Source organism: Nicotiana tomentosiformis, chromosome 11 (genome assembly GCF_000390325.3).
Source record: "Nicotiana tomentosiformis chromosome 11, ASM39032v3, whole genome shotgun sequence".
Classification (NCBI taxonomy): domain Eukaryota; kingdom Viridiplantae; phylum Streptophyta; class Magnoliopsida; order Solanales; family Solanaceae; genus Nicotiana; species Nicotiana tomentosiformis.
In genome coordinates, this window is record NC_090822.1 from 45,632,849 (window position 1) to 45,660,606 (window position 27,758).

The 27,758-nt window shown below is 36.8% G+C and overlaps 1 long non-coding RNA gene across 1 annotated transcript; it reads left to right on the plus strand.

Annotated features, from left to right (window-relative positions):
- Positions 1–22,886: 22,886 nt before the first annotated feature.
- On the plus strand, positions 22,887–24,008 carry LOC138900927 (uncharacterized). The gene is made up of 3 exons (XR_011412280.1): positions 22,887–23,104; positions 23,206–23,508; positions 23,649–24,008. It is a non-coding gene; the product is annotated as an uncharacterized lncRNA (long non-coding RNA).
- Positions 24,009–27,758: the final 3,750 nt, after the last annotated feature.

Here is a 27,758-nt window from a genome sequence, read left to right on the forward strand (position 1 = left end):
CATGAATGAAATTTTACCTTAAGCCTTTAATTACTGACATTTGCTAATCTCTTTAGGTTTAGTGTTGAATGAAAATAAAGGCTTCACTATAAATTGCTTTACTCTTTTTTCACTTCAAATTAATTTACATTCCTAATTACTAATGATTGCTATAGTTTCATCTTGGGCCTATATTGATGTTATTTATGTTTAAATATTTTATTGGGTCATATATCTAATAATGTTTTTCTTTTTTACATGTGTGTCTGAATTGGGACTACCGAGTTCTCAAAGAACTCTGGCCCAAATTCTAGCCTAAACTCGGAGTCGTCTGAAGCAGATGTTGTTCGTTTCATTGTCTACAGGGCCCAATTTCCTTCAGGCTCAAACCATGAGTCCATTTCTTTTACTCTATTGCTTTTATAAGTTTTTTGTTATTCTCATGTGTATATAACATTGATGATAATTGATTGAATGCTTTCTTTTATTTCTTTGAATTACATTAACAACTTAGGCAAGCCTTAAAAAATATAGGTAAAAATAAAAGTACTACAACTTAGTAGTAAATAATTCTAATTGTTAATCACTTCTATTATTCAATTTTCATTCTTATTCTTATTAACAATTTTCATGAAGTTTTTGAAACTAAGACAGATTCGCAAAAGTTGACAATCTCTCTTTCTAAAACAAGAAGAAAACCGAAATACTAGAAATGATTTCCAAAAGCGGGCTATTTCTACAGATCAAACAAACATTGCTGCAATCAAATATCTTGAAACGATTTCTTCAAATTTTGAATATAAGGTTTGAAATCAACTTTCAAAGTATATCTAAACCTCACTTCCCCAACAGTTCTTACTTTACACAAATAGCCACTTTATTTTGAAAATCAAATGTTTTGAACTTAACCTCATTCATTAGTAAGTAAGTATTATAAACTCAGTGTTCTAAACACTCTTTCAATTGTATAGACATCTTTAAAGGCTTTTCTTAAAAAAATATAATGTACACTTTTCAAAGTATATACACTACTTTTCTTTCAAAATGATAAGTTTTAAAGCGTAACATAAGGTGAGCCGTACATTTTTAAGTACTAAGTAAGTAAGATATAAACACTTAATTCTCCGAACCTAGTCTAAGTCCTATGGAGCTACCTTAGGTAGATTCTAGGGCGTGCCTAACACCTTCCCTCTAGAAAAACAAGAACCATTACCCAAATCTCACTCGTTAGCAGACTAACAGGATAATGAACTTAACAATTAAAAAGGTACCCTCGTATACCTTTAAATATTAGGCGGTGACTCTCTTTTATCATCAACAAGGACACCACTAGCTGCATCTTGTTTTGACTCATACAAAATAGGGTGCAACATTAGGCAGCTCAGAATAGGCAATGGTTCATATCGGAAGAGAGAAATCTGTGACTTGTTCCTATGACAGGTAGTTATGAGTCTCTACATATTTGTTTCATTATTAGCAGAGTCTTGAAGACCTAGAAGAAGGATTTATTTAAGTTGGGGCATTTTAACTAGTGTTGGGTTTTGCAATGAGCAGTTATGGGAAAAAAAGATGTGGGATGCATCATATGGTTACATTCCAGAAGTTCAGCTATGACTCAATACATGTCTTTCAGATTGAGATATTGGATATATACAAGATTTGGGCTTTTGAGGAGGTTCCAGCTAATAAAGATGAGTTCATGAGCTTGCAAGCTAAGGTTAACGAAGAAATCCTTAGTTAATGGGTTCTAATGGTATTTTCAGTATGGATGCCGCATTAGATCATTGATAGGAATGTGTAAGATGAGTATTCATAGTTGCTTGATGGCTTCGGAAGGATTATTGATATGTTCAAGAACAAACATATTTTTAAGTGGAGTAGGATGTAAGACCGAACCGGTCGTTTTGAGTTCTAGCATTCCATTCTATGGTTTAATACTTCACGTAGCATTCCATTCTACGATTTTTATTTAGTGATCTATGACTTGCAGGTACAGATGGTTCGGGTCCTGAGAGGCTCGAGGGTGTTTTGGTATGCCTATTTGACAACTAGAAGTCTTAAAGTTAAAAGAGTTGGCCAAAGTTAAGATTTTAGGTAAACGAGCTTGGATTCATGATTCAAAGGTTCTGATAGGTTTGTATGATGATTTTGGACTTTTACATATGTTCGGTTTAGCACCGGAGAGGCTCGGGTATGATTCAGATGAATATTATGAAAGTTGTACTTTGAAGAACATAAGAAAGTTCATAAGTTTAGTTTAGATTGATTTATAGTTATGAAATTTTCATATGTATTTTGAGCTCATGGACAAGTTGGAATAGGGTATATGACTAGTCGGGATAATTTGGAGGGGTCATAGAGGGCTCGAGCGAATTTCAGCATGTTTGGAGAGTATTTAAGAAGTACTAAATTATAACAGCTGCAGAAAGTGCGGTATCGCACTTTAAAGTGTGGTCAACAATTTTAATTATTGAAGTCGGCAATTTGTGTAACGACCCGACCGGTCATTTTGAGCATTTACGCTCCTTTCAACTATCCGAAGTCTTGAATAACTTCCTAAAAGGTATTATGACTTGTGTGAATTGTCAGTTTTGATTTTAAGGTATTTCGGAGTTAGCTTGGAAGAATGAATTTCATGTTGGAATTTAAGTTAGAAAAGTTGACCAGATGTGGACTTATATGTAAACGACCTCGGGTTTGAATTCTGATAATTCCAACAGCTCCGTATGGTGATTTTGGACTTAGAAGCGTATTCGAAAAATTATTTGGATGTCCGTAGTGGAATTAGTCTTAAAATGTCGAAAGTTAAATTTTTGGGAAGTTTGACTGGGGGTTGACATTTTGATATCGGGGTCGGAATCCAATTCTGAAAATTTGAATACCTCAGTTATGTCATTTATGACTTGTGTACAAAATTTAAGGTCGATCGGACGTGATTTAATAGGTTCTGGAGTCGTTTGTACAAATTAAAATTTTTAAAATTTATTAGGCTTGAATTGGAGTGTAATTCATGGTTTTAGTATTGTTTGAGGTGATTTGAGGGTTCGACTAAGTTCGTATGACGTTTTAGGACTTGTTGGTATATTTGGTTGAGGTCCCGAGGGGCTCGAGTGAGTTTTGGAAGGTTAACGGATCAAAAATTTGGACTTGAACAGCTGCTGAAATTATCTGATATCTGAATCTGTTTTCCTTCTACGCGATTGCGTGAATGTGTCTGCGATCGCGTTGGCTTAGTTGGTCAGTGGAGGTTTTTGTTCTACGCGATCGCGTGGGGATATCTGCGATCGCGTAGGGTTAATTTGACCTAGTGATATTTTGTGCTTCGCGATCGCGTGAAGCGGGACGCGATCGCGTAGCTATGTGAGTTTGTTATTCGCGAACGCATGAAGAAGGACACGTTCGCGTAGAGGAAATAGGGCAGAAATGGAAATCACGCGTTTTGTGCTTCGCGATCACGTAGTTAGGTCTGTGATGTTTGCATCGCGATCGCATGGGAAAGTCCGCGATCGCGTAGAGTTAAATCTGGGCGGTGGAAAATTGTTCTTCGCGATCGCGTGGAAATGTTCGCGATCGCGTAAAGCAAATGACTGGGCAGAGTGTTTAAGTTCTGAAAATGGGACTTCGTCCAATTTTCTATTTTTGATGGATTTGAGCTCGAGAAGGGGCGATTTTCTTGAGTTTTTCAAGGAAAATAATGGGGTAAGTATTCTTAACTCAATATTGGTTAAATTACCAGAATCCATGGTTATTTTTATCATTTAATTGGTGAATTAAGTTGGAAAAGTTTGAAAACCCTCTTGGTTTAAATTGATGATTTGAGGGTCGAGTTGGGGTTGGATTTTGGTAAAATTAATATGGTTAGACTCGTGGTTGAATGGGCTTTCGGATTTTATAACTTTTGTCGAGTTCCGAGACGTGGCCTCCACGGGCGATATTTGAGCTAAATTTCAGATTTTTATGGAAAATTAGTATTTTCTTATGGAATTAATTCCAATAAATTTTATTGACTGAATAGAATTAATTGTGGATAGATTCGAGGCGTTTGGAGGCCAATTCACTAGGCAAAGGCTTAGCAGAATAAGAATTTCACGGTTTGAGGTAAGTAACAGTTATAAATCTGGTCCTGAGGGTATGAAATCCAAGATTTTGGTATCATGTGATTACTTTGGAGGTGACGCACATGCTAGGTGACAGGCGAGTGGGCGTGCACCGAGGGAATTGTGATTTGGTCCGTCCCGTGGAAACTATAAAGTTGAATAACTTGTTGTTAGCTATGTGCTCTCTATGTGTTGTGGAAATTTGACTGTCAGTCATGTTAGAAATCATGTTTAGGCTATATGTTGGTATTGTTGGGACCCACAGAGGTCGAGTACATGTTGAATTATCTGTTTAATTGTTGTTTTGTACTCAATCATAGTTTACTTGATTATTTTATCCCAGTCTCTATTATTGATTATTGATGCATCATATCATTGTTGTTTGGGCTGATTTCATGATTGTTGAGAGCCCGAGAGACTGGAGAGATTTATGACTGGGCGAAGCCGAGGGCCTGATTATGAGATATTATACTATAGTACGTGAGTTGTCCGTGCAGCACGTGAGTTGTACGTGCGGATCCAGATATTGATAATATAGCACGTGAGTTATCCATGCAGCACGTGAGTCGTCCGAGCGGATTATAGCGCTTGGGCTGTAGGAGCCCCTCCGGTATCTGTACACCCCAAGTGAGCGCGGGTACCCATTGAGTGTGAATGCTGAGGGCTGGGAGCCCAGTGAGTGATTATTGTCCTGAGAGGCTGTACTTGCTTTTCATTTGTTATTGCACTTAGTTGCTATCTGACATTGTTGTGAAATTTTCTGGAGGATTTTTGTCACGACCCAAAATCTCACCTGTCGTGATGGCGCCTATCTCAATACCAGGCAAGCCAAAAATCCTAATAAATCACCATTTCTTTTAAATTTGAAAACAAATTAATTAAATTCAGCGAAAGAAATCTTAAAATTTCAAATATATCACTCCTACAACCCGGTGTCACTAAGTACATGAGCATCTAATATGAATACAAGTCTGAAAATACGGTCTATAATAGTCTGAGACCAAATACAGTAAATAAGGAGATAGAGATGGAGAGGCAAGGTCTGCGAAATACGACAGCTACCTCAAAATCCCCTGAAAATCAGCTGTACGGAAGAATCAACACATGCTATATCCGGGAACACCTCAATCTGCACACGTAGTGCAGGGTGTAGTATGAGTACAACAAACTCAGCAAGTAACAATAATAAATAAGAAACTGAAGATAGTGATGAGCTACAATTATAATTCATTTTAAGTAATTCCAGCAAAGATTAGACATACTTTCAAATCCGGCAGTTTAAGTCAAATCAATTTTTATACAATTCAAGTTCATTTAATCCAGATATAGAATCTTTCAAAAATTTCACCACAATAACAGATAGCAACTAAGTGCATCAACCAATGAAAAACAAGTACAGCCTCTCATGACAACAATCACTCACTGGGCTCCCAACCGTCAGCACTCACACTCAATGGGTACCCGCGTTCACGGGGGTGTACAGACTCCGGAGGGGTTCCTACAGCCCAAGCGTTATAATCTGCATGGACAACTCACGTGCTGCACGGACAACTCACGTGTTGCACGGACAACTCACGTGCCATAATATAAATATCTGGATCCGCACGGCCAACTCATGTGCTATAGTATGATATAAGGATCCGCACGGCCAACTCACGTGCCATAGTATAATATTTCACAATCAGGCGCTCGGCCTTACTCATTCATAAAGCTCTACAGTCTCTCGGGCTCTCAACAATCATGAAATCAGCCCAAACAACAATGATATGACACATCAATAATGAACAATAGAGACTGAGACAAAATAATCAAGTAAACTATGACTGAGTACAAAATAACAATTTAAGCAGATAATTCAACATGTACACGACCTCTGTGGGTCCCAACAATACCAACATATATCCTAAACATGGTTTCTAACATGACTTATAGTCAAATTTCCACAACACATAGAGAACACATAATTATCAACAAGTTATTCAACTTTACAGTTTCCACGGGACGGACCATGTCACAATCCCCTCGGTGCACGCCCACACGCCCATCATCTAGCATATGCGTCACCTCCAAAATAATCACATGATACAAAATCCGGGGTTTCATACCCTCAGGACCAGATTTAAACTGTTACTTACCTCAGAGCGTGAAATTCTTTTACTCTGCTATGCCTTTGCCTCGCAAATCGACCTCCGAATACCTCGAATCTAGTCACAAATAATTCGTTTCAGTCAATAAAATTTATTGGAATTAATTCCATAAGAAAATGCTAATTTTCCATAAAAATCCGAATTTTAGCTCAAAAATTGCCTGTGGGGCCCACGTCTAACCATACCAATTTTATCCGGAAGCCCATTCAATCACAAGTCTAACCATACCAATTTTATCAAAATCTAACCCCAACTCGACCCTCAAATCTTCAATTTAAACTAAGAATGATTTTCAAACTTTTCCAACTTAATTCACCAATTAAATGATAAAAACAACCATGGATTCGGGTAATTTAACCAATATTGAGTTAAGAACACTTACCCCGTTATTTTCCTTGATAATAACTACCGAAGATCGCCTCTTCCCGAGCTCAAATCCGTCAAAAACTAAAAATGGGACGAAGTCCCATTTTCAGAACTTAAACTCTCTGCCCAGACATTTGCTCTACGCGATCGCGAACATTCCTACGCGATCGCGAAGAACAATTTTCCATCGCCGAGATTTTACTCTACGCGATCGCGGACTTTCCCATACAATCGCGAAGCACAACATCACAGACCTACGCGATCGCGGACTCGTCCACGCGATCGCGAAGCACAAAATGTGTGACTTCTATTTCCGCTCCACTTACTCTACGCAAACGTGACCTTCTTCACGTGTTCGCGAGTCACAAAATCCCAGAGCTACGTGATCGCATCCCGCTTCACGTGATCGCTAAGCACAAAATTCCACTGCCTCACATTAATCCTACGCGATCGCAGATATCTCCACGCGATCGCGTAGAAAAAATACCCCCATTGACCAACTAAGCCTACGCGATCGCAGACGCATTCACGCGATCGCGTAGAAGGTAAACATCATCAGATATCAGAAAATTCCAGCAGCTGTTCAAGTCCAAATTTTTGATCCGTTAATCATCTAAAACTCACCCGAGCCCCTCGGGACCTCAACTAAATATATCAACAAGTCCTAAACATCATACGGATTTAGTCGAACCCTCTAATCACCTCAAACAACGCTAAAACTATAAATTACACCCCAATTCAAGCCTAATGAACCTTGAAATTTTTAATTTCTACAAACGTCTCCGAAACCTATCAAATCACGTCCGATTTACCTCAAATTTTGCGCACAAGTCATAAATGACATAACGGAGGTACTCAAATTTTCAGAATTGGATTTCAACCCCGATATTAAAAAGTCAACCCCCCGGTCAAACTTCTCAAAAATTCAAACTTTCGGCATTTCAAGCCTAATTTCACTACGGACCTCCAAATAATATTCTGGATGCGCTCCTAAGCCCATAATCACCAAACGAAGCTATTGGAATCAACAAAATTCAAATCCGAGGTCGTTTACACATAGGTCCATATCCGGTCCACTTTTCTAACTTAAATTTTCAATTATGAGACTAAGTGTCTCATTTCACTTCGAATTCCTTCCAGACCCGAACCCACTAACCTGGTAAGTCATAAAATAATTATAAAGTATAAATTGAGCAGTAAATAGGGGAACGGGATTATAATACTCAAAACGACTGGCCGGGTCGTTACAATTTTATATCTGGAATACATGAACTTGAACTGTATAGAATTGATTTGACCTAAACTGCTGAATTTTAAAGCATGTCTATTATTTGCTGGAATTACTGAAAGTGAACTATAACTGCGTAGCTCGTCACTATCTTCAGTTCCTTATTTATTATTATTACTTGCTGAGTTAGTTGTACTCATACTACACCATGTACTTCATGTGCAGATCCAGGTGTTCCCGGACATAGCGAGTGTTGATTCTTTTGAGCTGTTAATTTTTCGGAGATTCTGAGGTAGCTGCCGTGTTTCGCAGACCTTACCTCTCCTTCCCTATCTCCTTGTTTACTATATTTGGTCTCAGACTATTATAGACCGTATTTTTCAGACTTGTATTCATAATAGATACTCATGTACTCTGTGACACCAAGTTTTGGGGAGATAGGCGCTATCACGACAGGTCAGATTTTGTGCCGTGACAAGTTGGTATTAGAGCCTAGGTTACATAGGGCTCACGAGTCATGAGCAAGTTAAGTAGAGTCTTGCGGATCGGTACGGAAACGTCTGTACTTATCTTTGAGAGGCTGCCGAACCCTTAGGAAAATTTCCCTTCTTGTATTCTATCGTGCAGAATTGATTCAGCTTGAAACATAACTCTCTGAATTCCTTCCTCGCATTCGTATGAGCACATGAGCGCTCGGTATCAGTTGTACATCGCCAGCTTGTGATTCTACGAACGATGTTTGAGATGTATATTCCGTGTTTTGGTGATGGGCCAGTCTGGAGGACTTGAGGCCAGGTTTAGACCGCAGCTTAGGCTCGGTAGCTTCAGTTGTAACTTGTACATTTGGACTCATATGTCCGGTAATGTCCCTACGAGTGAAATTTGTGGCTCGATGAGCGGCGGAATGGCTTTGTGATGAGTATGATGTAACTGTGGGATGTGTTAAGACGATTTGAATGTTCTTTTATTCCAGCTCAGTATATGATTTTGAGACTGTGCACGGGTTGCTATGATGGTTATGCGTTGTTATCGCACAATATTGGTGTAATGGTAAGGTGCTTGTTATGCGTTGAGGCGGTGAATGGCTCAAAGAGAGGATTTCTCAGTACATGATTAAGGGGTTTAGCAATTAATTCCAGCGGAGGAAAGGCAGTCGGACTATAGATGTCCAAGTTTGGTTGTTAAAGTAACAAGACTTGGTATTTGCGAGCATGGTCAAATTTTTATTGTAATGCTGTATCGTCGTCCTTGTTTGAACGCATCATGGTTCATCAGTGTTATGATCTTCTTGGATTTCGCCTTCGGGGCAGGGTGTTATGAAATGGTGCATGAGGGGCTGTTGCCAAAGATAGTTGTGTGCAGCGGTTCAGAATCGAATGGGTATTTCTAATGTTGGTGGCTCGATAAAGATGATCTTCGTAGAGGCTTAGAGTCGGTAACAATTTATTGTTTCAGGTGCTACAGAGATCTATTTTGATTTGATGCAATAGTTGGGCAGCAAATTATGAGGAAAGACATGATGGGAAGTGTTTCGCGGTGGTTGGAGTACTAGCAGGTCAAGTAGGAGAAGTAGAGGTTGAGAAGTTGCTTAAAGGAGATGATTTAACCGAAGTAACAGTGACAAATTAGCATATGGATTCTGTGGTAGGGTAATCGCATGCCTTGAGAAAATGTAGAATGGTTTGGAATCGTGATAGAATGTGATTTGTCCTACAGACTTTATTTGGGGTGATGGTTACTGTACGAAGAAAGATTGAATATGAGAGAAAGGAGTTTGTTTGAAATGAAGAGGGATGTGAAGATCTGATTATCGTTTCAGGCGCAATATGACTTGAGTTCGGAAGGTATTGTTGAACTTTTAGTTGATGTCAATAGGGAAAGTGCAGACATAGACAAATGTTGGGCGAGCATGAGCTCAGGAGAATTTATTTATTTCGTGGTCGTTGCACACAGTGCAGCGTCGTTGGAAGATGTCGGTAAGGAATTCCACAGGTGGGTTATCTCCTGTGAGTAGTTAGCGGTGGCGTGATGTTGATGAAACTCCTGCGAGAAATATTAGTTGCTACCTGGTAAGAGGTTGAGTGTATGACAATGGCTGGTGATTCAGAAGGTTCATGAAAATCTTAACAAAAGATTTCGAGATGTCTGGCGGGTTAACGATGCGAGATCTTGGTATTTGAGAAGGAGAAATCCTTACGGGTTCTAATTTTATATAGTTGCAGCTAAAAGCTAAGTGGGGGAGCCTACTATGGACGATTTGATTTCATGGTTATGTGTTAAATTTTAGTTTTGGTCGGAGGCGTACTTGTGAATCAGTTATGACTTGCAGAGATGGAGATAGAGGATGACTCGAGTAAGGAAATTCCTGAATACGGGTTATAGGGCACTTTATAGAAATATGAAAATTTTGGAATGATTAAGTTGTTATTTTGAAGGATGTAGTGCACACGAAGTATGAATTTGGTTGGTCCTGTTAAGGCAGGGTTACTTATTTGAGTATTGACTGTGTTAAATGAGCACATGTCTTTCGGCCCATATGGGGCGGAGTAAATTAGATTTGAGTAGAGTGGATGACTCTCGAAAGGGTTCTAATGGAATCAAAATGTATATGTGAAAATTGAAATTTTTTTGAATTTGTATATCACTAGAATCAGTTACTTACATTGGATGGTATCGGGATGTGCAGTAATTCTGTTTGACTATGGATTCTATATTTCAGTATAAGAAAGGAAAGAAGAATAATTTTAAATTCACATAACGTATTTTCAGAGTGAGTGTTACGGTTGGGGTATTTATGAAGGTGCTTAATATGAATACAGTGGCTTATGGGCCTTAGGGCGATGTTGTTTTATGTTAGGATGTCTTGTAGTGAGCTTTGGGTAAGGATAATAGTGTTTTGACACGGAGAAATGTCAACTTGAGGGTGATTCAGAAGAAACTCGGAGAAAATAGGACAAATGGGTAACATGCTGGATCAGTATGGTAATGGTATGCTTGGTTCTTTTGGTTCTTATGATGATGTGGGGCTTTACGAGTGTTTTGTGGCAATACTCTCGGATTCGGCAACTTGTGTGGCTTGGTGGAGTTGGACGAATTCAGTTCTGATTGCTTGGTTAAGTGCAAATGGATTTTAAAGAGTTCATAATGGTTTCTACCATGGGTTGAACCGGATATTTTCTACCGATGTATGGAACGTGTTGTGTATTGTGATTTCCTCTTGGAAAGAAGCAAAAGAAAGGTTTCTAACTAATAAGGTATGTAATTTGCTGGTGACTCAGAGTTGATAATGGGATTCTTGTGCTTTTCACATGATGTAATAATAGATGTGGTGTGTTGTGCGGGATTAGGATTTACATGTACAAAATGATAGTTCAATCTTGAAGAGAAGGTAACGAATGTTGGACAGCATGGTCAGTTTCAGATATTTTGATTAATGTTTTGAGAAGGGTGCGCATTTCAGAAGGCGCGTTGTGTTTTGACTTATGGATGTTCATCGATATTGCAGTACTCATCTAGTTGATAGACTGCTGATATTCAAATTATTGCTATGTGGCACGGAAGAATTATGAAAGTATTCCTCATGGGATTATCGTGAATGGAAGATGTGTTAGCCATTTTAGTGCTGGAGTTGGGATCAATTATGGTGATTCATGTGTTTGATGAATTTGGAGACTGAGAGTTCTCAGAAGTATATTGTTTCGGGGTTGCGACCTATTTTAGGTGACTATTTTATTTTAACTCAGTGGATGCACTAGTTACGTTAATTATTGTGATAGCTACGCGCTATAAGTGTGCATATATGTGAGGTTTGAGCCAATGTGCGGGCATTGGGGCAGGTATTTATACTCGAAAGGATGCTTAGGCTATGATATGCCTAGAGTTGACTGTTAAGTGTAAAGTTATAATGTTTCCCATATTCGTACCTTTGTTGAGAACTATCTAGGCTATACTTGAGGTTACAGTGATGATGCAACCCTGCATGCTATACTAAAAACCTTTGAAATGCCGCCCTAACTCAGGATATATGACGGCACAACCGACCCTGAAGATCATGTGACTCATTACGTCACCACCGTAAAAGGCAACGACCTTGCCAAAGAACATGTGTCTTCTATCTTGCTGAAAATGTTCGGCGAAACCCTCACAAGAGGGGCATTAACTTGGTATTCGCAGCTACCAGCATGCTCCATTGAGACCTTTGAAGAAATGGCCGACAAGTTTGTAACGGCCCACGTCGGAGGCAAAAAGGCCGAGGCGAAAGTGAACGACATATTTGATGTTAAACAATCTCTGGGAGAGGGACTGAGGAACTTCATCGCTCGTTTCAGCCGAGTAAGGATGACTTTGCCAAACGTGTGTTAAACAATCCACAATGCTTACTATGCCGAAGTCCGTGCAAATGAGGATGACCTCAACAGACCAACCCATTGGCTAACCTCAGTACAATCGGAATCAAGAAAGGATCGAAGAGACAGTACTAGAAGAGATAATCCAATTCCGCAACCTAATATGAAACACCACCAACCATATATCATAACGGCATCCGCCCCCTCCCCCCGTTACGGAGAAGGTCCATCCATACCAAGGACGGGAACCCATCCGAACTATAGAGGTATGCCCCCTATTATCTGCTCACAATTTGTGTGTGTCACCTACAGAGATAGTCTATGCCCCGGAGAAGCTCGAGCCAAAAGTGAAGTGGCCGCCAAAGATGAGATGGGACCCTAACACCAAATAATTTGACGCCCTCTGTGAGTTCCATCAAGAACGAGGACACAAGATGGAAGACTGCATCGCCCTAAGGCAGGAAGTCGTGAATATGATATGACAAGAACACCTTAAAGAGCTACTAAGCTGTAACGACCCGACTTGTTATTTTAAGAATTAGCGCTCCATTCAGTGACTTAAGGTTTCGAGCAGCTTCGCAATATGTATTATGACCCGCGGGTGTGGTCGAGTTTGATTTTCGGAAGATTCAGAATTAAATTAAAAGAACAATTCTTATTTAGAAGCTTAAATGGAAAGAATTGACCGGGGAGTTGACTTTTGAGCAAACGACTCCGGAATGGAATTTTGATGATGTCAATAGCTCCGTATGGTGATTTTGGACTTAGGAGCGTGTCCGAAAAATTATTTGAAAGTCCGAAGGTCAATTCAACGCATTGTGGCGAAAGTTGGAAAATAGAAGATTTTGGAAAGTTCGACCGAAGGGTGAAATTTTGATAACGAGGTCAGATTTCGATTCCGGAAATAGGAATAGCTTCATTACGTCAATTATTACATGTGTACAAAATTTGAAGTCATTCCGGATTGATTTGATATATTTCGGCGCAAAATATAAAAGTTGGAAGATTTGAAAACTTATAATTCAATTCGATGCGCGATTCGTAATTTCGGTATTGTTTGACGTGGTTTGAAGCCTCGACTAAATTCGTATTTTATTTTGGGACATGTTGGTATATTTCGTTGAGGTCCTAGAGGCCTCGGGTGAATTTCGGAAGGATAACTGAGCAATAAGAAATAAATATTTGTGTGACACATAAATTATCCCATTAAGAGTAAAATATAAGTTCCGTGTTAAAAATTACCGATTTGAAGTGTGATAGCAGACTTTGCACATGCTTACACTATGGCGTGCTATTTATACTAGTCCGGGAGCATGAGAATCTTATGTCATTATCATATACAAGTGTACTTATTTAATTACTCATGTATGATATGCTGGGACTGGAGGCCTGTGACTATGCCGGACGATTCATATTATTGGCACGTGAGTTGTCCATGCCGTGTGTGGGAATTCTATTTCTATAATAATTTATCTGATCTATTAATTTCCTTCCTCTACAAATGTGCACATGCACCTACGGTTATCCTCTTCGCGAAATTTGAGGAGTTGGTTGTAACATTGTGGTTGTGGTGATGCTTGTTGAACTTGCAATACAGTTCTCTTCCTTGAGACATCTCCCATATTTGGGTACACGGATTGCGCAGTTGTGGCTTGAGTTATATTGATGTGGCGTGTCTGTGGGATAGTTGTGTTTAATAAAATAAGGTCATTGGACCTAGAATGGGTACTATCAGGCTTGATTATGGTATATTCAGGAGGATAATATTGAAAGTCAGCTTAAGAGAGGATTGTGGTTCTGGTTGGGGCGAGAGAGCTCTATGACTAGTTGATCTGATGAGTGGTTATGAGTTTTTGATTGTTTCTTTCATCTTTGGCAGTGTACAAAAGTTTTGGAATGAGGTTTTATTGAATGCGGGGTTTTATTCTAGTACTTGATTGGTTTTGAGTAGTTACTGTGATCAGAAATGGTGTTACCAGTATGCGAGTTGAGTAGTATGTTATGCGATTATATCTGGGATTACGGTTATGTCTGGATACAACTTGTTCAGGCTTATACAGTGTGTAGATATGAGATTCGGGTCTTGTAAGAAATTTCGGATGTTGGAAATTTGGGTTCTAAGTTTTACGGACTAAGGTTAACGTAATGATCTTCAATTGTGTTGTGTTGTCAGGTCTATGGAATAGAGTGGCATGGGATCACCCCCAGGTATGTGCATGGTAAGGAGGAACGGTAATTTAAAGTCTTAGGAACAACTCTTGGCACGTTCGAGGACGAACGTATGTTTAAGTGGGGGAGATTGTAACGACCCGACCGGTCATTTTGAGCATTTACGCTCCTTTTAACTATTTGAAATCTTGAATAACTTCCTACGAGGTATTATGACTTGTGTGAATTATCGGTTTTGGTTTTAAGGTATTTCGGAGTTAGCTTGGAAGAATGAATTTTATGTTGGAATTTAAGTTAGAAAAGTTGACCGATGTGGACTTATGTGTAAATGACCTCGGATTTGAATTTTGATAATTCCAACAGATCTGTATTGTGATTTTGGAATTAGGAGCATATCCAAAAAATTATTTGGAGGTTCGTAGTGGAATTACGCTTAAAATGCCGAAAGTTAAAATTTTGGGAAGTTTGACCAGGGGTTTGACTTTTTGATATCGGGGTCGGAATCTGATTATGAAAATTGAAATACCTCCGTTGTGTCATTTATGATTTGTGTGCAAACTTTGAGGTCAATCGGACGTGATTTGATAGGTTTCGGAGTTGTTTGTAGAAATTAGAAATTACAAAGTTCATTAGGCTTGAATTGGGGTGTAATTCATGATTTTAGTGTTGTTTGAGGTGATTTGAGGGTTCGACTAAGTTCGTATGACGTTTTAGGACTTATTGGAATATTTGGTTGAGGTCCCGAGGGACTCGGGTGAGTTTCGGATGGTTAACAGATTAAAAATTTGGACTTGAACAGCTGCTGGAATTTTCTGATATCTGATTCTATTTTCCTTCTACGCGATCGCGTGAGTGTGTCTGCGATCGCGTAGGCTTAGTTGGTCAATGAGGGGTTTTGTTCTACGTGATCGCGTGGGGATATCTGCGATCGCGTAGGGTTAATTTGAGGCAGTGATATTTTGTGCTTCGCAATCGCGTGAAGCGGGACGCGGTCGAGTAGCTATGTGAGTTTGTTATTCGTGAACGCGTGAAGAAGGCCGCGTTCGCGTAGAGGAAATGGGGCAGAAATGGAAATCACGCGTTTTGTGCTTTGCGATCGTATGGTTAGGTCCCCGATCGCGTAGGTTTATGATGTTATGCAACGCGATCGCGCGAGAAAGTCCGCGATCGCGTAGAGTTAAATCTGGGCGGTGGAAAATTTTTCTTCGCAATCGCGTGGGAATGTTCGCGATCGCGTAGAGCAAATGACTGGGCAGAGAGTTTAAGTTCTGAAAATGGGACTTCGTCCCATTTTCCAATTTTGACAGATTGGAGCTCGAGAAGGGGCAATTTTCGGGAGTGTTTCAAGGAAAATAACGGGGTAGGTGTTCTTAACTCAATATTGGTTAAATTACCCGAATCCATGGTTGTTTTTATCATTTAATTGGTGAAATAAGTTGGAAAAGTTTGAAAACCCTCTTAGTTTAAATTGAAGATTTGAGGGTCGAGTTGGGGTCGGATTTTGGTAAAATTGGTATGGTTAAACTCGTGGTTGAATGGGCTTCTGAATTTTGTAATTTTTTCGAGTTCCGCGACGTGGGCCCCACAGGCGATTTTTGAATTAAATTTCAGATTTTTATGGAAAATTAGCATTTTCTTATGGAATTAATTCCAATAAATTTTATTGACTAAATCGAATTAATTGTGTTTAGATTCAATGCGTTTGGAGGCTAATTCACAAGGCAAAGGCTTAGCGGAATAAGAATATCACGGTTTGAGGTAAGTAACAGTTATAAATCTGGTCCTGAGGGTATGAAACTCCAGATTTTGGTATCATGTGATTACTTTGGAGGTGACGCACATGCTAGGTGACGGACGTGTGGGCGTACACCGAGGGAATTGTGACTTGGTCCGTCCCGTAGAAACTGTAAAGTTGAATAACTTGTTGTTAGCTATGTGCTCTCTATGTGTTGTGGAAATTTGACTGTAAGTAATGTTAGAAACCATGTTTACGCTATATGTTGGTACTGTTGGGACCCACAGAGGTCGTGTACATGTTGAAATATCTGCTTAATTGTTGTTTTGTACTCAGTCATAGTTTACTTGATTATTTTATCCCAATCTCTATTGTCCATTATTGATGTATCATATCATTGTTGTTTGGGATGATTTTATGATTGTTGAGAGCCTGAGAGACTGGAGAGATTTATGATTGAGCGAGGCCGATGGCCTGATTGTAAGATATTATACTATAGCACGTGAGTTGTCCGTACAACACGTGAGTTGTCCATGCGGATCCAGATATTATACTATAGCACGTGAGTTGTCTATGCAGCACGTGAGTTGTCCGTGCGGATCCAGATATTGATACTATAGCATGTGAGTTGTCCGTGCAGATTATAGCGCTTGGGCTGTAGGAGCCCCTCCGGAGTTTGTACACCCCTAGTGAGCGCGGGTACCCATTGAGTATGAGTGCTGAGGGCTGGGAGCCCAGTGAGTGATTATTGTCCTGAGAGGTTGTACTTGCTTTTCATTTGTTGTTTCACTTAGTTGCTATCTAACATTGTTGTGAAATTTTTTGGAAGATTTTATATCCGGAATACATGAACTTGAACTGTCTAGAATTGATTTGACCTAAACTGCTGGATTTGAAAGCATGTCTATTCTTTGCTAGAATTACTAAAAGTAAACTATAACTATGTAGCTCGTCACCATCTTCAGTTCCTAATATATTATTATTATTACTTGCTGACTTGGTTGTACTCATACTACACCCTGCACTTCGTGTGTAGATTCAGGTATTTTCGGACATAGCGAGTGTTGATTCTTTAACGCAGTGGATTTTTCGGAGATTCTGAGGTAGCTGCCGTGTTTCGCAGACCTTGCCTCTCCTTCCCTGTATCCTTATTTACTGTATTTGGTCTCAGACTATTATAGACCGTATTTTTCAGATTTGTATTCATAATAGATGCTAATGTACTATGTGACACCAGGTTTTGGGGAGTGTTCGTATCAGTATTTGTGGGATTTTGTACTGTATTTAAATATTATGTTTTTCGAACTTAAAGGAAATCGGGACTTATTGATGTTATCGGCTTGCCTAGTATTGAGATAGACACCATCACGACAGATTATATTTTGGGTCGTGACAATTTGTAACAGCACTTAGCATTTTGAAAAGTGTGATTCGCACTTCAAAGTGCGACCATCACTGTTTGGTAGAAATTTTAGCAACTATAAATATCGAGATTTTGTAATTTTTATTTCATTCTTCACCATCTTAGGAGACTGGAGAGCTCGACTTTGAAGGATTTTGACTTAGATCTTCAACACCAATTTGGACTTGAATTTTGAAACAAGTTACATATTTGAACTCATGAGATTATGAGTCAATAGAATTTGACTTTGGTTTTAGGTTTTGTGGGCCCATTTAACTTTTTATTGACTTTTGAGATTTTGATAAAGATTGAATCTTTCTTTTATAGGATTGATTTTTATGGTATTATTTGACTATATTGAGTATTATTTGGCTAGATTGTAGGTGACTGGAGGCCGTAGTAAAAGAAAAAAGTATTTTTGAAGGTTGAAGCTTGTTTTGGAGAAGGTAAGTTTCATGCTTAATCTTGACTTTAGGGGATTTTTTTAAAAATGGACTTATGCCCTACATGCTACATAGTTGGGAGCGATATGTATGCGAGGTAACGAGCATATATGTGAATGTCGAGGTTGTACCATACTCTAGATAAATTTTAGGTTGTTTATACCTCGTTTGGCATATGTTTCATTGTATATGCTTTACTTGATTTACTTGTGTTAGGACTCTATGTGCATCCTCACATGCTAGTATCATGTTATAGGTATCTCTCTTATGCTAGTGTAACATGATAGGATATTGTATGTCATGACTAGTTGTTGGATGACTACTTGGGTATCTTATTCATGCTAAAATAAAATTACAGGCATTGTTCACATTCTACTTAAACATTATGTATTTTATGTATTTGTGTTACATGGTAAAACTGCATAGTCATACACTATCTTCATATATGCACCATGGTAGTATATATATCTAGTTCTCATCATTCATCTGAGACTATTTCTACGTATGAGTTCACGTTCCTATGTTGACACATTTGTTGGGCTTGTGAATTTATGTTTTTGTGTTGAGACATTTGTTGGGCGCGTGGATTCACGTTCCCATTTTAATATATTTATTAGGCATGTGGATCGTTCCTGTATTGGGATATTTGTCCGGACGTATGAATGTTTTAGTTGTGTGTGATTATGGATCCGCCTCTCTAGAGTCACTGAACATTGAAATTCCACCGGCAGTGTGCACGCAAGATTGTGGACACATGGATTTGTGTCAGTTTCTGGTACCAAGTAAGAGTCTTTATCATGCATAGACATTCTAAACTCACATAGGAACATGAGCATATCATTTAAATATACGTATTCATGTAGTTTACACATGCACAAGACTTGATAGCAGGTTATTGGATACTTGGAGGGTGTCGGAATGATATAATATTTGAGTCCTTACTACTTGTTGCATATCTCCTTTATATATGAATTTGGTGCATATATATAAATATATATATATATATAACTTGTTATTTGATGAAGTATGCTTATGATCTTCCTCTTTGACTGTGCACCTTATTATTGATATTTTATATTTTTTGACTATTTCTCGGTTATTGTGAATGCTTATGAATTGCACATGATATATAAAGTGAGTGTCTTTTGACTAAAATCTCAACATTATTTCGTTAAGTCTAGTCCTGATACTCACTAAGTACATGTGGTCGGTTGTACTCATACTACACTTCTACACTTTGTGTGCAGATTTTAGAGCTGAGCAGTTGTGGAGTTCGGGAGTGAGCATTGAAGACATATCAGCGTTATACTTATTAGCTGTCATTTATTTATGGTAGCCTAGGATCTTGTATTTTGTTTATGTATATTCAAACATATAATGTATTTTCTCATATCAATATTAATTTTCTACTCTTAGTTGCTCATAACTTATCACATTAGTTCTTAGGATAGTTTTTATCAAAATTTTGTGTGCTTATTTTATTATTTAGTTGATGATCTTAAGTTTGGATTGTGTTTTATGTCGGTTGGTTCGCCTAACGGGTTGGGTTAGATGCCATCACGATCTGGTGAGATTTGGGTCGCGACACACTGAAAGGGTTATACAGCTTTCCCATGCTGCTATTGTAAGTTGCCTGCAGTGACTTCAGCACATTTTAATGCAGTCTTAGTTGTTTTAGCTGGGATTTCTTCTACAGCCCCTTTCAGTACAATCTCAGTTTTAGCTGGGGGTCCTGCTACATTTTCGTTGATCAAATATTTATGTTGCCACACACGTGTAATCACCTGCTCCTCTTCTATTTCTCCTTTTCTTCTCTCGTGGAACCTCTTTAAACTCAGCCTCCTCTTGTTTAGTTTCATTCCTTCAGCAAGAAGAGACATCATGGCCAAACCTTATACAATCAGTCCAAAATTTAGGCCGTCAGTCATAAGCTATTTGTTGATGAATTAGACCAGAAGGAGTATCAATCTTAATATAGTCAGGTAATGAATGTGATATATCAGATTCTACTAACACTAGCATAAGAGATCCTATCATATTCAGCAGTAAATTTATCAGTATATAAAGGTTTTCCCAAGTCTAGTCAATTTATTCAGAGCTTCACTTGACCAATACCCCACTGAAAGTCTCGAGAATTTAACCCATAAAGGTATAACACTCAATATTCAGGATCAAAATAAAAATCAATTACCGAGTTCTTCAAAAAAATTAGCTTATTATAAAAAGTATAAGGCCATGCCTGCATAACTAAATCTAGATTCTCAACTATCTGGAACTTGAAGATATAATATACTTCATCATGATGAAGAATTTTAGGTTTTGAAACATAATCCCATTCCTAATAAACATAATTCTCCATCGACCATATACATAACCAATTAGAGTAGAATTCCAGTAGTACTCTTGCGGTTTATATCTTCCTTAACAACTTTGACCACAAATTTCCCATTATGCATAGTAGGAGGAACATAGGATAAGGGTTTACCCATTTGTGAACTTCGATTGCTCGTCATATTTGCGGCTTCAAAGCTGTAGCAATATCCTTTGGTGGACTCAAAGGTGCAACTCTATCTTCGACTGGAGTTGGATGTGCAGAGGTTCCAGCTTCCGAGAATTGGAGTCTTCGAGGAGTATGAATTTCTTCTTACCTTTGTTAATTTTCTCTTCCGCTTTCGGAGGAAAATTGTTCTTCAATTTAGATCCATATTCAACTTCCTCTTCAACAGATTAAAATTTAGGAGGAAGGAAACTTCTAAATGTTTACAGGACCAATATAATTGTTGTTAAATACCTCTAGTCGTAGTCACCCATTGTTGCCGGAGGAGATGGAGTCGTTTTCTTTTGTCGAGCCATTTTTAGGGATCAGCGTACGTTAGCATCCCTTGCTTAACGAGCGTCGAGAGAGAAAACCGCCTAGAGAGAAAAAAACGAATCAATCAATGAAGATGGATATTGAGATATCATATGTTTTATTTGTACATATTGTTATATGCTTTATTTGTGCATTGGTTATATGCCGTAGATGTAGTTATTGTGGTTACATGCATATTATTGTTGTTGAATATAATATATGTATAGGTTTTGATGAAGAGTACTTTGTTTATTGATTCTTACCACTACTTCGTTGCGAGTGGCGTTCAAGGATACTTATTGAGTACCACTCGTACTCAGGCTCTCTTATTTATATTATACTAGTGTAATAACCACAATATTAATACTAAATAACTCCTACTCCCTCCGTTTTAATTTATTGAATCTGTTTAATTTGGTACAGAGTTTAAGAAAAAATGAAGACTTTTGAAATTTGTGGTCCTAAACAAGTCAAAAAGGGGATCAGAATATTTGTATGGTTATAAAAGATTTTCATTAAGGGTAGAATTATAAGTTTAAGCAAAATTATTTCCAAATTTCGAAAGGGGTCATTATTTTTAGAACTGACAAAAAAATAATAGGTTCACATAAAGTGGAACGGAGGGAGTAGATAAATTACAATAAAAATCCTTGAACTAGTATACCTTAGTTACGAGAAATTTACAACATTTCATTTGGTGGGCAATCCAATTTGGTGGGCAATCCAAGACTAGCAATTGTGGTTCAATCACATGCATGACATAAAAGTTGTAATTAACTGAATTTGGATTCTTGAAAGCTCATGTGATATTATTGTATATGGATTTTACTGTTTGACCGAGACCGGGAGACCGCATCGGAGGACGACCTCGTAACGGAGTTGACTAAAATACGAGGACAAGGTACCGAGTTCAGAACCGAGGTACCTGTCGAGATCGAGGCTAGTAGCGATCGAAGCCAAATGAGACAGACATCGAGCAAGATCGAAGATAGCATAATAACGAAAAGGCGAGACATCCGTGACTGGTCGAAGATCACGGCGTAAATCTCGGTGACTGGTCGAGGATCATGGCGTAAATTTCGGAACGGATCGAATCAGAAACGGTTAATTAACTAATCATGGAATTTCCTTTTATAATTAGAAATATACCATAAGTGGGATTCCTCTACTATATAAAGGGGAGTCCTAATCATTTTGTAGACCACGATTCACAGAGATCAAACCAATACAATTTTCTTTCTCGTTTATACGATTGTTCATCATCTTGTTATATTTTAATTGTTCTTGCATCAACCAGTTCGAGGATATCCAGACTCGAGGGCGGAGTTCCATTCTAACACTGGTTTGCTTTACTTTATAGTTTATTTATGTTATTAATCCTCATATTTATCAATTGATATTAAGTGAAATCACGTGTTCTTAGAGCCACACTATAAGTTTAATGGTTATTCAATTTTAAGGGTAAACAATTATATAGGACAATATTACTATAAAATGGTTTAAAATTTGTGAGACGTCCAAAATAGATAGCTCGTGGTCATATAAGTTGATAGAGGGGATACAATTTATTGAGGAGTTTAAGTTTTATACACCGATGTATTAATATTTTTTTCCATAATTATATCGCTTAAAAGGTAATTACATTAATAGTAGTATTCATTTGTAACTTACAATGAATTATAAGTTTGTCTACTATAACATGTTAAATAATAGTGTAAAAATCATTATACTATCAGTATATATAATTTAAAATCTTTAAATAAATATTCAAATTAATATTAAACTTCATTGTTTAGGGCATCTATATCTATATATAAATCTATATATCTATATCTATATATATATATAAATATAAAGCTGGAACTGGCCCGGTGATGTGGCAGTCTTCTAAAGCCATCATTCTTATTTGTCTTTTTTCTCAAATTTTCTTTTATTTCATGTCTAAAAAATAGATAGAAAATTAAAAATATAATATTTATGTCGTGTCTCATTATTAGCATTTACTATTACGTTTCTTGAAACGTTTCAATGAGACGGTTTCCAAACACAGCAAACTAACGGTTGCAAATTAAATTTGTGACGAGGGATTCATGGTTTAAAGGTCTGCAGCCAACACCTCCATTTACAACTAGCAATATTGTATAGATTCTTTTGGGCCAACAGAACGTCTTATCCTCATCCTTTTTCCCAATTTTTTCCTTGAGCATTTGTTGTTAGAAGTTACGGGAATAAATCGAATGATGGGTTTAGATTTACCGGTATATCTTATTTTGAGTTTGTTTGGGTTGACTTCCAAATGACTATTGCATTGTAGATAATTTCATGAGAGCTCCGCCAAAAGGTTTGAATAAGAATGATGTTGTTTACATATAAATTTATCACTTCCCTCGCACATTCGAATTTATCGCATTTACAGGTAAAATTTTGTGTTTGTCAATGTAGATGGAGTAAATTCAATAATGCAATTTCAGAGCATACATTGACGCAATTGGAGAAATATTGATGCTTTATGACTACTAAAGAAACTCTCCATTTCTCTGTTAGACACCAAGAGGGTATTGATATATACGGTGCTTTTCACTTTTCACAGATAACTTCATATTTCCTATTTTCTTTGTTACTTGCAGAAGCAAAAAGTATTTAAATTCTGAGAACTTTCAGCGGAGCTTTTTAGGAGAGAAAGAAATGCTGGAATCTTCCAAGAGTTTGAAATCGATCGAAGGCGGCCTTTTAGCGACTTAATTGGTAATAACTATGATACATTTAATTTTCATGTTCTAACAAACTGCTCTTATTTTTAATATTTAATTTTTATTCTTTACATAGATGCCCCAACAACACAACGATATACTAAAATCATGATTTTTTTTTCCGGGTTTATTTAGGCAACTATCATGCATGGAGGAAGTTTAAAGTTTTATTATCACTTAATTATTACACGCTCAGAGTAGTGATACAAAAAGACCCTACGATTTCTTCCCTTCAGTTCAATGTGTATGTAGGGTGATTTAATTTGAGATAGTATGGAGATCAATTTGACTGTCTTAAGTGTTTAGTAACACAAATATATAAGTAGATACGTTCTGAACACTAGTACGGCTCGTGAGTGAGATATCAGAGTTGGTTGCCAATTCTCATGGTGAGCCACCTGTTTTAGTCCTCTAGATGCTTGGAGTTATTATGTCGCTTTTGTATTTTCTAGTCATACAGTTGTTGTATTTATTCTTCTTTCAGAACCTCGTGACTTATATGTACCCGATCCTACGTTATTGATTTGGCTTCTATGTTGTTATAAGATTCATCAGACTCTATATTTATGCTTATGACATTTTATCGGGTGAAATTCAAAAATAGCCAGATTTAGAAGTGATAATTGATAAATAGCCACAGTTTTAAAAGTAATTGAAATTTAGTCACTTTTCATGTAAAGATAAATCTGAACGAAAATACTGTTCAAAAATCCGAAAAATATTCCAGCATAATATACTGGAGTTCCAATATAATATATTGGTCCAACATAATATGCTGGAAGTTCATACACAGGTGCTCCAATCTCCGGTATATTATGCTGGAACTTTCCGTGTGTTGGAGTTTTAGCATAATATGCTGGAAGTTCATACACATGTGCATCAATCTCTAGTATATTATGCTGAAACTTTCCGTATTGCAGCAAAATAGTGGCTATTTTTCAATATGCAAACGCTAACTATTTTTTAATTACCAATGCAAAAACTGGTTAGTCCGTGCTATTTTTTCATTAGACTTGATGTCGTTTTGGGTTGTGATTCGAATTCATATTATTTATTTCGTGTTTCGTCCGACACGGGAATGTTGGGTGCCACTCACACATATTAGTTTTTGGGCCATGACATAAATTACATGTTATACATTTTTGGGAAAAGGGTTAAACATACCCCTCTATTATTTATTATTTAAATGTACCCTCCGTTATATAATCGGATCGAATACACCCTTACCGTTAGATGAAGTTTCAAAATTGCTCTTGTTTTAACGGATAGACAGGTGGAGGCTATTAATAGAAGACCCAATCGTTTGAATAAAAAAACTCAGCCCCGTATCCTAATCATAACTTATTCAGACCCGCTTCCCCTCCCTTTCCTCCCATAAAAACCATTAAACCCATAACTCCTTGGTTTGTCGTTAATTCTCTTTCTCAGTAAATACACAGACATCCGACTGTTATGGCATTATGAAATAAAAATAAAAATCAGATTTTGTTACTGATCTACCAAACTGATCATGAAACAAAGAGAAAATTTTAAAGGTTTCCACTATAGCAATACCAAAAAATAACAGAACCTTTAGTTCCTCTTAAAGCCTGCTAACGACGGAGTTTGCTTCAAAAATTTGAAGAAGAGTTTTTTATAATAATTTTCAATTCTAATAGAAACTGTTTCAATAAAAAAAATTTAAGATAGTTTGTCGACTTATGCAAAAGGAAAGACTTTTCTTTCTTGGTAGTTGGCTGAAAAACAATTTTGCAAATCTCTCTATATATATACATATAAAAGAGGCATCACCTCTTAGAAACTAGGATTAATATTTATCTTTTTTCTTAAATTTTTCTCCTTTTCCTTTATTTAGTGCTCAATTAATAATTTGAATAGTCGTCTTAAATATGCATGCCTCCATCCTTTTCCCATCCTTCTTTCCACGGCATATAATAGGCCCATCGTTAATATTTTTTGTGGTAACGTTGCTTCTCTTCTTCTTCTTTCTCTCACTTGCTACTTGCTAGAGATAAATTTCTCTCTCTTCGTTTCTTTCTCCCAATTGTCCAAGGTAAATTCCTTCATTTTGGTTTTGAGATTAATCAATTCTCTTTCATATTTTATTGATGTTTAATCTGGTTGATAAATTATTAGTTGGAACTGTGAACTCTTCATTGCAAATTACTTCTAACATGGTAATTGATATGAACCTTACCACTGATGAACTTATCTAATTTTAGGCATTTTGAAGTAATCAACATTAAATACGAAATCGATTGCAGGAACTGATTGAATGCTACGAAATCTGGCTATTAGCAAATTCATTTCGTATAGGATGAAGCAGACAGAGGGTTAGTCATGCTGAATATATTGAGTAACTATTATACATACATATAATGATACTGTTCTAACTCTAACTATTCTGTAACCAATTTATCGTCGGTGTTCGTTTTCATTCGGTTCTATTTTTTTTTATATCAAATGATTTTTATTTTACTTTTTCCTTTCATTATTTCATTTACTTTCTTTTAAAATGTAGAACATCATTAAGTATTTTGGTTATTTTCCCTTTCCAAGATTAATATTTCATGTCATGTCAATTAAAAGAGGATAAAACTCATTGAATCTCACGTTAGATCATTCCTCCTCTTCATCTCTTATCCTTCTCCATTCACTCTTAAACTCTCAACCTAACCCTCTAAACCCAAGTTGAAATTAAATCAAGAGAAATTATTAACTTTACAAATACCAATGTTTTTTCAAGATTTACTGTCGTTCTTTATGGCTGAATCTTTTTGGAAATGCATCTCCTTTCCAAGGACGCACTGGTGAGGTGAACTCTCTCTTATTTTTATTTTAAGTTTGAAAATTTATTGTAACCATTATATCACATTAATTGTTCTAAATGTTCATTTCTAATTTTTCTTTTTGAGATTAGAACTTTATTGATATTTTGTGCTTTCAAATTATTTTACATTGTATGTGGGCCATTTTGATTAAAAAAGGTCAGGAGGGAGGTCTCAATCAGTATGATTTTGTGGTGCATTTGGATATCTAAGGTTCATCAAATTTAAACAAAATGAAGGCTTTCTATAATATTCATAATTGGAAGTTGGAACATATGTTTGCGCTGTATATATTTACAGATAATTTAAGAGTTGAAATGTAAGTGTATTTAAACTTGGTTGAGTCAAAAGTGCGAGTAAAAATAACATTTTGGAAAAACTAAATCTTTAGGACAAAAAAGGTGGGTCTCATAAATAATCATATATTAAAAGAGAACTGAATTGTGTATGAAATAAGTCTCCTTTTAGACATATTTTATTTATTTATTTATTTTGACAAAAAAGGACAATATTATTTTAAAGATTGCACCTGGCAAAATATGTGCAGGCAAAAAGTCTGACTTTACCTTTTCAATTAACATCTCCAGAAGTCTCCTTAATACCAAATTGTTTAATTTCCTTTTCCTTTTTTGCTTTCTGCGAACAATTTTTTTTGATAATTTGTTTTGGTCATTTTCCCTTCATTCTTTTCATTCAACTTATATTTAAAAACTCAAAACCCATTAATAAAAACACAACACTAATTCCCTTGCATTAGGAAGCCGAAAAGACTCATCAGATTTTATCTTGGAAAGAGCTTGAAAGCTCCTCACCTAAGTGACATCTTTTTTGCCTTCTCCGAATGCTGTTAACTAATACTAATATTAGTACTCGCGCGATGCGCGGACATAAACAACGTCAAATTATGATTTGAATTATTTGAACTATGTGAAAATAACCTTAAAATTTAACCTTCTATATAAATAATTATTAAATATTAATTAAGAAGCAGGATATGAAATCATTTTTCAGATCTCATATTGGATAACATGTTATCTTTTTCTATACCGTAATAATCCAACCTCTTGATTTTGGCACTTTGTATTTTATTTTACGGAGAATATGAAATTGAATACTAAACATATAACGTTGTGAACTGTCTTGTTTGAGCATAATAAATCATATTATTTTAGCAAAATTCTTACTACCGCTTTATTTTTCATCTCAAGTTCAAATAAGTCTTATCATTCTATATTTTTAGACATAATTTTTTTCTCTTTTTGTTCTTTGCCTATAATTATTGCATTATTTATTACTTAATATTGTTATACTGTAATGTGATCTTTTATTAGCTTATAAATTGACTTAATGTCTTGCTTATGACCCTATTAATAATCATCAATGAATATAATTTTTTTATGCTTAAATTTTAATGTAT